This window comes from Schistocerca gregaria, chromosome 3 (assembly GCF_023897955.1).
Source record: "Schistocerca gregaria isolate iqSchGreg1 chromosome 3, iqSchGreg1.2, whole genome shotgun sequence".
NCBI classification, from domain to species: Eukaryota; Metazoa; Arthropoda; class Insecta; order Orthoptera; family Acrididae; genus Schistocerca; species Schistocerca gregaria.
This window is the reverse complement of record NC_064922.1, coordinates 151478643-151487006: the sequence shown is the minus strand read 5'-3', so window position 1 is coordinate 151487006 and position 8364 is coordinate 151478643. Positions and strand designations below refer to the sequence as shown.

The 8364-nt window shown below is 40.1% G+C and overlaps 1 protein-coding gene across 1 annotated transcript in view; it reads left to right on the top strand.

The window, feature by feature from the left end:
* The first annotated feature begins 3598 nt into the window (after nt 1-3598).
* Nucleotides 3599-8364, top strand: part of LOC126355887 (UDP-glucosyltransferase 2-like) — a 43329-nt gene continuing 38563 nt past the window's right edge. Inside the window, exon 1 of the mRNA XM_050006391.1 lies at nt 3599-3792. The gene's annotated coding sequence lies outside the window, so the exon portion shown is untranslated. The remainder of the gene's footprint in view (nt 3793-8364) is intronic.

Below are 8364 nucleotides of genomic sequence, written 5' to 3'. Positions count from 1 at the left end.
TTTGGTAGGTATAGATATGACTGACAGGGTCAACAGTTTTCGGTTGTCGGCTATGATGGACAGTGCGTTGTCTCTAATAAAATTTGTTCAATTATTCGCATTTTTGGATGAATTCGTGTTCAGTATGTCGTGAAGAAATGAGGCTTACTTAAAGTTCCGTTGTCTCCGACCAGGGACGGCTGGATATGAAAATGTTGTAAGGATAACAGGTCAAGGGAAGTGTTCGATCCCAGTGTGTGGCTGTGAATATTGGTATCGGGAGATGTTTTTGAGCTATATAGGCCAAGGGAACTGTTAGGTCCTAATTTATGGGATCGGGAGCTGCTGTTGAGCTATTTAAGTCATGGGAAGTGTCCGATTCGAGATTAAAGTGTACTTAGTGGTATTTGGGGAGGTTTGTGATGTCTGTTTTTTTTTCGTCGTTTTGCGTGGTGTTGCATGAGGGTGAGTGTCTAAATTTATTTATATTTAGTTTGTCCCCACCCAAGAACCCCCTATTTCCCGCGTTTGTCCCGTTAGTGTCATTAGGCTTTTTGTGGAACGTGTGTGTGTTTTTCGATGTATTTTCGTCCTCATAATGTGTACGTAGCGACTTTATATGCGCCATATTGGAAGCGTGGTTTATGGTCGATTTCGCCATATTTGTGACGTATGGGATCGGACGCCTCCGTATTTCCGGGGACTGAGTACCAGGTCACCAGCATTGTGAAGCGTAGTGCAGGGTTGGCTCAAGTGACTGACAGCATAGGGGAGTTTAGTAGGAATTCTATGGAGGAGGATCAGGTAGTGATAGTGGGTGGAGCAGGGAACAGTCTTCATAGGGATGGGGAATATGATATAGGTGGTGACCTGGTAAAGATAGCTACTCAAACTGGTGGCACTAATGTGCATTTCGTCCAACAGTTTCACCATCATGATCGGCCTCGCCTTAATGCTGCTCTTAGGCGCGTTAACGTGGGGCTGGGGAGGGCGCTGATGGCAGAGGGCATGGGTCACATCTCAGTGGTGCCAGTTTGGTCTATGAGTAGATTTGGTTTCACTAGGCATGGCCTGCACCTCAATATGGGAAGGGGAGGCTGGCAAAGCTTGCAGGTGACCGTGTAGTGGGTGGTGGTGGGGCCACTAATGGAAAAGTTACTGTAGTATTTGGCGTTAGAGCTGCACTTTTTAGATTGAAGGCAGCTGATAGGTATACCTGCTGAAAGGAAATCCATGTAACCAAAGGCTCACCTTCCGAGGATGTAATGTTTCCAAGTAGAGAAGGAATTAGCATATTTCATGAAAATATGAGGTATTAGAGATAAACAAACTGAACTGCTTATAGATGTTTACTGTGAAATTAGTGGTATATCATAACATCATTGAAATAATTTGACAATTCAGAGGCTTCCTTTACCAGGATGCGGATTAGTTGGCTGTTTTTTCAAGGGGTTCCTTGCGGACTGGGGGAGTGGCTATGTAAAAAAAAAAAGTATTCCATTTGAGTCCATAGATGTATCATGGCACTGCACTGAACAGATATTTGAATGTTGTGCATGGGCAGTTGAATTTAGTGAAATTAAACTTGTAATGGTTGTTGTTCATAGGTCTCCTCTGTGATACAGACAAGGGGAAATTGATACAATAATTAAATCACTAACGACTAAGGAATGTCCATGGATATAATGGAATGCCTAGCAGAATATTAAAGTACTGTGCTGCACATGTTAGCCATGTTTGTAATTTTTCCTTTAGGAATGGTCAGTTCCCTGGGCGATGAAAGTACTCAGTAGTAAAGCTGTTTTATAAAAATGGAGAAAGGGATAATGTAGATAATTTTAGACCTATTTCTGTGCCATCAGTGTTCGCAAAAGTTATTGAAAAGGCTGTGTATGTAAGGATAATTGATCATTTTATATCACACGATTTGCTATCAAAAGTACAGTTCGGATGTAGAAGTTGTTTAAGAACTGAAAGTGGTATATTCTCTTTCCTCTCTCAGGTAAAGGATGGGCTAAACAGATAGTTTCGAACGCTTGGCGTATTTTTTTTTTATTTAACTAAGGCATTTGATTGTGTTGATCACAAAATATTGCTCCAGAATTTGGACCATTGCGGAATACGGGAGTAGCTCACAATTGGTTTACCTCGTACTCTAGCAACAGGGAGCAATGTTAACAGCTGTGATGTGGAGTCTGAGTGGGATAATGTCAAATGGGAGGGAGGGGGTGGGGGTGCCCCAGGGATCAGTGCTGTGGCCACTCCTGTTCCTTATTTATATAAATATGCCCTCTAGTATTACAGCTAACTCTAAAATATTCTGTTTGTTGTTGATACTAGCTTGGTAGTAAAGGAAATCGTGTGCAACATTGGCTTGATTTCAAATAAGCCAAGTTCATTGCCTGTAGAAAATAAACTAACATTAAATCATAGTGAGACTCAGTTTTTACAGTTTCTAACACAACTAAACCTGACGTTTTCAATTTCACAGATTAGTGAAACAGAACACTTTAAATTTCTAGGTGTTCAGATAGATAGCAAGCTGTCGTGGGAAATCTAAGTTGAGGATCTTGTTCAGACTTAATACTGCCATTTTTACTATTCCAACGGTATCTGGAGTGAGTGATCGTTCGACACGAAAATTAGTCTACTTTGCTTATTTTCATTCGCTTAGGTTGGTATGTTATATTTTGGGGTAACTCTTCTCATTCTAAAAATATGTTTTTGGCTCAGAAACAGGTGGTTCGGGCGATAAGTGCTGAAGTTCACGAACCTCTTGTCAACCCCTGTTCACGAGTCTGGGTATTTTGACATTCCTTATTGTCATTTCTTTTTAACATTACTTTTTTCCCAAGAATAATCAGCTTTCACTGGGTTAATACTCGGCAGAAATCAAGCCTGCATTTGGATCGGACTTCCTTAACTCTTGTGCAGAAAGGTGCGCATTATACTGCTGCATCCATTTTCAATAAACTACCACTCGAATTCAAAAATCTTAGTAGTAATCCACGTGCTTTCAAATCGAAACTGAAGTTTCCTCATGGGTCACTCCTGTTCTATCGAGGAGTTCCTTGAAAAATTAAGCTGACTCTTGTTGTATTGTTGATTGCGTTTACTTAAACTTATTGACTGAATTTTTCGGGTTCATAAACATTTTTTTGTATTATATTGACACGTTCCTTGACCTTGGAGATTTGCTCTTCAATTTGGTCCTACGGAACTTGACGCGTAAATAAAATAAAAACAATTCTGCAGAACATATCCTGTGAATATGAATGAGTCGTTCAAGGCGTTCTGTTTCTTTCTGAACTCGAGTGCATAAACAATGTGTCGAAATGACTTTCTAACACTAGAACTTCAGCTTGCGTTATTTACTACGCAGATATCTTAGGAGCTCCAAAATTTCGTCAAATTTCCATAGGATGGCAGTTATCAGTGGTATTTTGTCTGTTCAGTGCGTTCGTATTCACTCGAGAACGCGATTTGTTACAAAACTGCGTATATTATTTAATCACCGCGTTTCGAGACGCTCTTATCGTGGCATCCAATAATCGACAACACCACGTGCACCGCGACACGAGCGGTATCTTAACGGTATCTCTGCCGCGCCGTGTTGGTGCGAGTTAGCAGCGATGATGCAACGCTGCGCACGTCAAGGTCGCGCCCGTTATAAAACGTTGGCGAAGATTCAGCAGCCGGCAGTCAGTGGCCGGGCGGCTTGTAGTGCTAGCATTGAGCAACTGTACCCGATCTCCACGTGCTCACACCTCGTGCGTAGCCAACGCCCACGGAAAAGCTTCCTTAGTTACTGAGGTCAGTGAACGCCTTCTATAACGCGTATTGCTTTATAGGAACAAATAACAAGCAAAGAGCTAAGGCTTAAGTGGTTAGAAGACCTTGAAGATACCCAACATTTACCACACTACTAGTACGCCAATTCATTTCGATCAAACTCTCTTCTAAGTTTCGACTTATTAGTCACCTTGTAAAAACGGTACCACCAAGCTGTTCCATTTATACATTCACAGTAGTTTTGCATTTTTTGCGTATTTGTACCGAACTGTCTTGTTTTAATCTATATCCATACTACTGTATAAAGATAAGACGCTCTTTAAATTTTTATTCCAGATCTTTATGAATATTCTGCAAATCACGCGTCTGGCAGATGGTTCATCGAACCACCTTCAGAATAATTCTGTTACTCCGTCCTCGAACAGCGCGCAGAAAACGCACTCTTATCTTTCCGTGCGAGCATTGAGTAAAAATCTCTGGAGTGAGCATTGTGTTCTGCGCTTGTTGTCAACATTGAACCACGATTGTCACGTGTTTTTGTGACTTCGCTGTGCGTATGTGCTTTCTGCAGCGTTTGAAGTTCATAATATCAAGACCTTTTGTTGTTTCACCGTTTGTTGATAGTGTAATAGCGATGGTAAATTACTGTTGTTGCTACGGATGCAAAGAAAAATATGTGAAAGGAGGGATAGTAACTCTTCATGGGTACATACAATGTAGCTCTAATTATAGTTTAGTAAGAGACACTGTATGTTTAAAAAGTTCGAGACGCATTATAATTAAGGCTTGATTCTGTAGACCTATTTTTCTAAGATTTTATGACTATATAATCGATATTACGGCTCGTACAAAAGATTAGACAGTCGCTTCCTCTAGTAAATTTGCTAGTGGAACAGGAAAGGGAATGGTTAGTTGTTTCAGCAAATACTATCCTCCATGCGTTTTTCAGTGACTTGCCGATTATTTATATAGATTACTCAGTCTGAAGTATTTATTTAACGCATTTTACGTACTTGCTCCCAGTTTATTAAATAAATAGTAGTGTCACCAGTAAGAAAAAACGAGAAAATAAATACGTAGAAATAGCAGAAAAAAAGACGAATTAGCAGGGATATAATCGCTGATGTGTGGCAAATTCGGTGACTTGCAAAAGTACTAGCGTACTGTCAAGTCGTTTTGCAAGACTATCACAGCAAAAATGTACGTCAGGCTCCGCAATACTATAAAGTGCCGTATTATACCGAAAACTACAAAAAATAAGTGTATCTGAACTGTGACACCTATCGCAAAGAAGCAGAATGTAATATCACTTGCCCTTAGCTGGTTTATTCCCTGTATCAAGTGGATATTAAAATGTCTGCGCAACATGTATAAATAATCCACGGCACGTACGAAAAGAATCCGTCTGTACTAGGGATGTAGTGACATTAGAAATATACCCGGCGCTATATAGACAAACACACGTCCCGAGAACACGTGACCAGGCCGGCAATGTATGTTGACAACACAAAATCTGTTCTGCGCATGTGAATGCTCACTGCAGGGATATTTACTCCATGCGTGCGAGCTCCGTTTTACTGTATTTTATTATGATGGTCGTTTGTCCCTACGTAGGTCGGCGTCAAAATATTTTCGCATTCGGGAAAGTTAGTGATTGGAATTTCGTGAGGTTTCGTCCCAACGAGAAGCGCTTTTGTTTGTTGTGTTCATCCTATACCATATCCGTGACACTGTCTCCCATATTTCGCGATAATGCAAAATGTGCTGCTCTTTGTTGAACTTTCCCGATTTACTTTGTTAATCCTATCTGGTAAGGATCTCGGACCGCCCAGCAGTACTCCAAAAGAGTAGACAAGCGTAGTGTAGGCAGTCTCCTTAGTAGATGTGTTACACTTTCTGAAGTGTCCTGCCAATAAAAGTCTTTGGTTTGCCTTCTCCACAACATTTTCTGTGTGTTCTTTCCAATTTAAATTGTTCGTAATTAAAATTCCTAGGTGTTTAGTTCAATTTACGGCCTTTAGATTATACTAATTTATCGTGTAACCGAAGTTCAAAGAATTCCGTTTAGTACTGTTGTGGATGACCTCACACTTTTCATTATTCAGGGTCAACTGCCAATTTTCGCACCATTCAGATATCTCTTCTAAATCGTTTTGCTATTTGTTTTGATTTTACTAGACGATAAACCACAGCATCATCAGCAAACAACCTAAGACGGCTGCTCCGATTGTCTCCTGAATCGGTTACATAGTAAAGGAACTACAGAACAACTCGAAAAGTTCTTGACCCTTTTACTTTATGTATTTACATGATGCTCTCATAAACATTCGAATCTACATAATTGTAAATTTTATATGTATGAAGTGAGAATGTTAGCAAAACTCTCGAAATGTTCCTGACCGATTTAGATCAAATTTTTATACGCTACTCTAATACACGTTCGGGCGGATATAGGCTACATATTTTTTTAAATATGTATAATATATAAATACAATATCTAAAGGGGAAAGGTTGTTTCCAAATGTCTCGATAAGTTCTTGACTTATTTACTTCAATTGTTTATCCGATACTCTGTGAACGTTCAGGCAGATATACATTTCTACCCTCTATAAATATATGTACATTATTAGTATACAATGGGGACGCTCTGTTAGCAAGAAATCTCCAAAAGTTTTTGGACAGACACAGGCCACGTATTTTTAATGTGTGGTACGATTATTTATAGAGTAATCTGTAAAGGGAAAACTGTTAGCATACATTTCGAGAAGCTCTTGACTCCTAATTCAGCTTTTTACACACCCTAGTAAACAATTCCACGGACGAGGGTTATGCGTTTCTTCTAAACAACAATGTTCCGATTTTGTGTCACTGTCTCCAACAAAGGAAATGCTTTGTTGTAAAATATGCCGTTTCGTTCTCTTTTTTGCAGTAAATGTTAAGTACGATAGCAAGGCATATAAACCAGTAGACAAATTGTTCCCCTCATATATTTTTTCTTCTTACATAAAATTTTAAACAAAAATTGTGCACGTAACCATGTGCTGTTTCGTTTTCTACTTTGGGGTCGGTTTTAAAAAAAAAGTCATAAGTCTGTAAACTCTTCTTCCTTACGTACGACCTTCCAGTTTTAATTGTAAACCTGTTTTTGGCAAAGCTTTCTAGGAGCATCTGATACTGCAGTTGGAAGAACATCCCCGCGATTGTCTCGATTTTACTGAATAACCGCCTGTTAAAGGAGGCTCCCGTCTTTGAATGTTTACTATCTTCCCTATTAGTTCACCCTGGTAACTAAATGTCCCAGACTATCAATACTAAAGAACCTCGGAAACGAGTGTTTTTTAAGCTACCTATTTTGCTTGTGTATTACTTTTGCTTGTGATTTTTGCAGTTAGCTGCCTTTCCTGCAACTACTTTTATATGGTCGTCTGTCATCTCTCTGGGTGCATACACCTTTGTACCTACCAAAATACTACCTGAATTTGATCCTGTCACAGTGGGTAGTCCTTGGACTGAGCAGAATTATGAGATAACGATTGACAGTTGTATCAATTGTTTTGTATGTGTACATAAATGGCATGGAATTGTGAAAAGATGAAAGACTGAAGTTGGCCAGCATATTGTTAAGTCACCTCAAGCTAATACAGAAATCAGAGTTGAGTTTTTAAAGGTGGCGTTAGTGTTTGTTCTGCTCTTCTACCTAGTACAAAGGATGCTTCGTAGCTAAGGATGTTGCACAATAACAGTGCTTAACCGTAACTGAGCCCCTGAATGCCAAATCGTTTGAATTTTCATTTAATATTGCGCTAGATTGTCTGAAATTGCACATCGAAAATTTAGTTCGTGAACTCCGCAGCGACCAATGAGTTTGTCCTTTATTAAACATTGCAAATATTTTTCTGGTACAGGTGATTGAGGCTTAAGACTGCAGGAGAGGGCTAAAGGGGGGGGGGGGCGGTCTGTACATTGTGGAGGAGTTCAACGATCTAAGTAGCTGTATAATGCACATTTATTAAACAGATGGAGCTTACTCCTGAAACTGCACTTACAGGGATGGCATAAACAGTACTGATGCTACGCTTCCACACAACTAACCTATGATAACGTACAAACGATCATTTGTCGCGAAGGATTAGGTGAATTAAGGGCCGTATCACGGACGCGGAATTTCCCGCATACAGATTCAAACTCCCCCAGTAATCCAGATTAAATTTCGCCGCTTTCCATTAACAACTGAATCTTCAAAGGCGGTTCGTCACTCACAACGAAAAGAATCATGAAAGTTAACTTTGCACACGATACATGAAGTGAAATATGGCCAATTAAGGACGAAGTTCGCTACCATCGGAATCTACGTTAAATGGAACTGTGACCCAAGTCATCCGTGCCCCGGTTACTCCGGGTCAAAATCCAAACTGCCTCGCTTGCGCGTACAGAGAACGAAAAAACTTGGTAGGGATGCACTGACCAATCAGCAAGACAATTTGGCCCGAGGTCCCATGCAATTCATGCTATCAGAAAAGACGAGAGATCGCTCCTCCGCCTTAAAATTTTTCACCCCATTCAATGTCTGAAATTTTGATGACGGCGTCCTCA